Below are 6,007 nucleotides of genomic sequence, written 5' to 3'. Positions count from 1 at the left end.
ATGAAACAAGCCAATCTATTCCCATTGAAGAACACACTCAAGAAGTTCACTATATGGGAAATCAACAGAGACAAGGATATACTCAAGGAGGATTTTTAGGTTTCCATCAGGGTCCTTATAACCAACAAGGACAGTGGAGATCACACCCTGGCAATTAATTCAACAAAGACCAGGGTGGGCCTTCTAACAGGCCAATCCAACAAGAGCCTAACATCTTTTAGATGACTAAGCTGGAGGAGACATTGACTCAATTTATGCAGGTAACAATGTCAAATCATAAAAGCACTGAGTCAACACTGAAAAACCTTGAGGTCCAGGTGGGACAACTGGCCAAGCAGATAGCTGACAAGTCATCCAACAGTTTTGTGGCGAATACAGAAAAGAATCCCAAGGAGGAATGCAAAGCTATTATGACAAGGAGTAAGAGGTTTGTGGAGGCGGAGGATGAGGATAGTGTCGTGCCTAAGAAGAAAGCTGTTGAAAAGAAAGGTACTGATGATAAGAAAGATGATGTGAGAGGTGAAAGCAATCAGGAAAAAGAAAAACAAATAATGGTCAAGAAAAAGAAATTAAATGACCAAGAAAAAAGAAAAAGAAGTAGAAAAATAAAAAGAAAATAAAAATTGAAAAAGATGAAAAAAATAAGAATAAAGAGAGGAGTAGAAGTGAACAAGCTAGAGAGAAAAAGTTGTGAATGAAGGTGCGGAAGTACCATATCCTGTGGTACCTTCCAAGAAGGAGAAGGACCGCCATTTGGCGAGATTTTTAGATATTTTTAGGAAACTGGAAATAACCATGCCCTTCGGAGAAGCTTTACAGCAGATGCCTCTCTACTCCAAGTTTTTAAAGGATATGTTAACAAGGAAACACAAGTATATTCACCAGGAAAACATTGTTATGGAAGGAAATTGTAGTGTTGTGATTCAAAAGATCCTTCCGCCCAAGCATAAAGACCCTGGGAGTGTAACCATTCCTTGTTCAATTGGAGAAGTCACTGTGGGAAAGGCTGTTATTGACCTGTGAGCCAGTATTAACTTAATGCCACTCTCCATGTGTAGAAGGTTGGGAGAGTTGGAGATCATGCCCACTAGGATGACTTTACAACTTGCTGACCACTCCATTACCAGACCATATGGAGTAATTGAAGACAAACAAATTTTACTCGTTGTTTAATTTACAAAGACAAACAACCCCCCCCCTAATTCGTTACTGTTTTATTACTATTTGTTATGAACGTTTGGTTGACCATTGCTCGTTGGGAGACGACCTAAGATCACTTCCTAGATACTGCATTTTTAATGTTTATTTGATTCGGGTACAGCCTCGATCAAATTTGGCGCCGTTTCTGGGGAGCAGTGGTCCAAAGGTTCATAATAGCTAGTGATTAGTGTTTTATGTTTAGTTGTTTTACGTTTACTTCTTTTGTTTAGTGTGTTTGTGTCGTGTTAAGTGTGGTATTAGTATGTTGTGTTAGTGCGTTGCTCTGTTTTATTTGATGTCCTGTTTTGCAATTTAGTAGTACCCCTTGTTCAGCGTTTCCCCTGTTTCAGTTTTATGTTTTGCTGTGAATAGTGCTTATCGACGAAATTAGAGACTGATTGTGTTACTATTCACACAACATTACATTAGCGACTGAATTAGCAACGCCTGTTTACAATTTAATTGGCAATTTTTGTTTTGATGGTTAGGGTTGTTATTTTTGGCTGAATTTTTGTGTGGTAGGTTCTTTTGATTCATATTTTGTGTGAAAAATACCAGGAACACTTGGTGTGGCTGGATTTGAGAGATTCAAAAAAAATTGAGAACTTGTGTTTAGCAAAACTTCAAACGGCCATAACTTTTGCTCCGGGTATCAGAATAACTATTATTATATATGCATTTGGGGTAGAAAAAAATTTCCCATACTGTGGAACCTGCTGAAGCCGGTTGGGGACTCCCAAACTCGAAAAACCAGTTGTTTACTATGTTTTTTTTTAAGTATTATTGTCCTATTTTTCTAAACTTTGCTTAGGTAGTTTTCATAGTTAGACTTTGAATTTTTGTTTGAAATTTTTTGTGCTATCTTTTCAATATTTTAGGGTGTCCCTCACAAAATTTCAGCTCATTTTGATATCGTTTGAGTATAGTTGTAGTTTTACCCCCTTGTTAGGTGCTTGTTGAGAAACACATTATTTGCTGCATATAGTGAATGACTAGGGGCAATCTAGGTGATTTACAACCCTTTGATCCTGAAATAGATAGAACCTTTCATAGATTAGTTAGACATAGTGTGCATCCTGGTCATTCGGTGCATTGTGAGCATTGTGAGTATTATGTTGCTAGTGATTCTGAATATTCTGATTTTGAGCATTCCATTACTAATTTGTATACTGAGAACATGGCTCAGCCTCCACCTCGTGATAGGACTCTTAGGGAGATGGCTGCACTTGATTTCACTTATGAAAGCTTATGCATTCAATATCCTGATAAGGGTGTTCCATATGTTCTCAAGACTGGACTAATACATTTGCTGCCCAAGTTTCATGGTCTTGCAGGTGAAGATCCTTATAAGCATCTTAAGGAGTTCCATATTGTTTGTTTCACCATCAAGCCCCCTGATGTCCAAGAAGATCATATCTTTCAAAAGGCTTTTCCTCATTCTCTGGAGGGAGTGGCAAAAGATTGGTTATACTACCTTGCTCTCAGGTCTATTTTCAGCTGGGATGACCTTAAGAGGGTGTTCTTGGAGAAATTCTTCCCTACATCTAGGACCACTACCATCAAAAAAGACATTTCAGGCATCAGGCAACTTGGTGGAGAAAGCTTGTATGAGTACTAGGAAAGATTCAAGAAATTATGTGCAAGCTTCCCTCACCACCAGATTTCTGAGCAACTTCTTCTTCAATATTTTTATAAGGGACTTAGCAACATGGAGAGGAGTGTGATTGATGCTGCCAGTGGTGGAGCTCTTGGTGATATGACCCCTGCTGAGGCTAGGAATTTGATTAAGAAGATGGCTTCCAACTCCCAACAATTCAGTGCATGAAATGAGGCTATTGTTCTTAGAGGAGTCCATGAGGTGGCCACGGATTCATCTTCATCTACTGAAAATAAAAAGCTTGAAGGAAAACTTGATGCCTTGGTCAACCTAGTAACCCAGCTTGCCATGAATCAGAAATCTACACCTGTTGCAAGAGTCTGTGGTCTATGTTCTTCTGCAGATCACCATTCAGATCTTTGTCCTTCTTTGCAGAAATTTGGAGTCAATGAGCAACCTGAAGCTTATGCTGCAAACATTTATAATAGACCTCCACAGCAACAAAACCAACAACAACAAAATAATTATGACCTTTCAAGCAATAGATACAATCCAGGTTGGAGGAATCATCCAAATCTACGATGGACAAGCCCTCCACAACAACAACAACAACAACCTATACCTTATTTCCAGAATGCTGCTGGTCCAAGCAAGCCATATGTTCCTCCTCCATTGCAGCAACAACAGCAGTAGTCACAACAATGACAACCAGCAACTGAGGCCCCTCCTCAACCTTCCTTAGAAGAGTTAGTGAGGCAAATGACCATCCAAAATATGCAATTTCAACAAGAGACAAGAGCCTCCATTCAGAGTCTGACGAATTAGATGGGGAAAATGGCTACTCAGATGAATCAAGCTCAGTCCCAAAATTCTGACAAATTGCCTTCACAAACTGTGCAGAATCCGAAAAATGTGAGTGCCATCACCTTGAGGTTTGGCAACCAAATTCAAGTGCCTCCACAAGTAGCAGCACCTGCACTTGAACCTGTCAAGCTTCATTCTACACCTGAAAAAGAGGATGAGATAGTTTCACAAAAGAGAAAGCTTCTTAACAAAAATTTTCATGCAGGTGGACCTTCTTCTAGTAATTATGACTTACAACAGCCTCCTATTCCTCTTCCATTCCCACCTAGAGCAATTCCAAACAAAAAAATGGAAGAAGTGGAAAAGGAGATCTTGGAGACCTTCAGGAAAGTAGAGGTTAACATACCTCTGCTAGATGCCATCAAGCATATTCCAAGATACGCCAAGTTTCTAAAGGAGTTGTGCACCCACAAAAGGAAGCTCAAAGGCAATGAAAGGATTAGCATGGGCAGAAATGTGTCAGCATTGATAGGTAAATATGTTCCTCACATTCTTGAGAAATGTAAGGACCTAGGTACTTTCTGTATACCTTGCAATATTGGGAACAGTAAATTTGAGAATGCCATGCTAGATCTAGGAGCATCAGTTAGTGTCATGCCTCTATCCATTTTCAATTCTTTATTTCTTGGACCTTTGCAATCTACAGATGTAGTGATTCATTTGGCAAATAGAAATGTTGCTTACCCCGCAGGTTTCATAGAGGATGTGCTGGTTCAGGTTGGTGAACTTATTTTTCCTGTTGATTTTTATGTTCTTAATATGGAAGAGGGATTTTCCCATGGTTTAGTTCCAATTATTTTAGGCAGGTCATTTATGAAAACAGCCCGAACCAAGATAGATGTTTATGCTGGCACATTGTCTATGGAATTTGGTGATATTGTTGTTCATTTAATCATTCTTGATGCCATGAAACATCCATTTGAGGATCATTCTGTTTTTTGTGCTGAGATAATTGATCAGATTATTGATAATTATATGTTTGATTTTGATTCTGGTAGGAAACATCCATTTTTATCTGATCTGCATACTTGTCATTCCTTATGCATTGAATCTGAATCTGAATTTGAATCTGGTTCTGATTTTCTAGGTGTTGTACCTCTTGATGTTGTTTTTTTAGAGTCAGAATGCACTAACCATGTTGCAGGAAGTACATCTACTTTTGACTTGCTTTATGAGGTACAGGCTAAGGAACCTTCTTCTTCTCCTACCATGGTTCCTCCCACTGTTCAGCCACCACCCACACCGAAGTTGAAGCCCTTACCATCAACCCTCAAATATGCTTACTTGGAGGACATGGAAAAATTTTCAGTGATCATCTCTGCCTCCCTTGATGCTAAGCAAGAGGAGAAGTTGTTGCTAGTTCTCAAGAAGCACAAGAAAGCCATTGGATGGACTTTAGCAGACATTCCTGGTATTAGCCCATCTACCTGCATGCATAGGATACTTTTAGAGGATGGAGCTAAGCCAGTGAGGCAGCCACTGCGGCGACTCAACCCCGTTATTCTAGATGTAGTGAAAAAGGAAGTGACCAAGCTCTTACAAGCTGGAATCATCTACCCCATTTCTGACAGCCAGTGGGTGAGTCCAATCCAAGTGGTTCCTAAGAAGACAGGCCTCACAGTGATCAATAATGAAAAGGATGAGCTTATCCCTATAAGAGTGCAGAACAGCTGGCGAGTCTGCATTGATTATAGGAGGCTGAACCAGGTAACCAGAAAAGATCATTTTCCCCTGCCATTCATTGATCAAATGCTTGAGCGCTTGGCAGGTAAATCTCATTACTGTTTTCTTGATGGTTTTTCTGGTTATTTACAAATTCATATTGCTCTTGAGGATCAAGAAAAGACCGCATTCACCTGTCCCTTTGGCACTTTTTCCTATAGGGGAATGCCTTTTGGCCTATGCAACGTCCCTGGTACCTTCCAACGGTGTATGCTTAGCATTTTCAGTGATTTTTTAGAGACTTGCATAGAGGTGTTTATGGATGATTTTACTATTTATGGATCCTCTTTTGATACATGTTTGGATAGTCTAGATAGAGTTCTTAGTAGATGCATTGAAACTAACCTTGTGCTGAATTTTGAAAAATGTCACTTCATGGTAGAACAAGGTATAGTTTTAGGGCATATCATTTCCAGTAGGGGCATAGAGGTAGACCCTGCAAAAATAGATGTTATTTCACAATTGCCTTACCCCTCTTGCGTGCGAGAGGTTCGTTCTTTTCTTGGTCATGCAGGGTTTTATAGGCTCTTTATCAAGGATTTTAGCAAAGTGGCCCTTCCACTATCCAATATGCTGCAAAAGGAGGTGTAGTTTGATTTTGATGGCCAATGCAAAGAGGCTTTT

At 39.6% G+C, this 6,007-nt stretch overlaps 1 non-coding gene across 1 annotated transcript; it reads right to left on the bottom strand.

The window, feature by feature from the left end:
- Positions 1 to 2,755: 2,755 nt before the first annotated feature.
- Positions 2,756 to 2,862, bottom strand: LOC114401054. The gene has a single exon (XR_003664170.1). It is a non-coding gene; the product is annotated as a small nucleolar RNA R71 (small nucleolar RNA).
- Positions 2,863 to 6,007: the final 3,145 nt, after the last annotated feature.

This window comes from Glycine soja, chromosome 19, assembly GCF_004193775.1.
Source record: "Glycine soja cultivar W05 chromosome 19, ASM419377v2, whole genome shotgun sequence".
Taxonomy (NCBI): domain Eukaryota; kingdom Viridiplantae; phylum Streptophyta; class Magnoliopsida; order Fabales; family Fabaceae; genus Glycine; species Glycine soja.
This window is presented reverse-complemented; position numbering and strand designations above follow the sequence as displayed.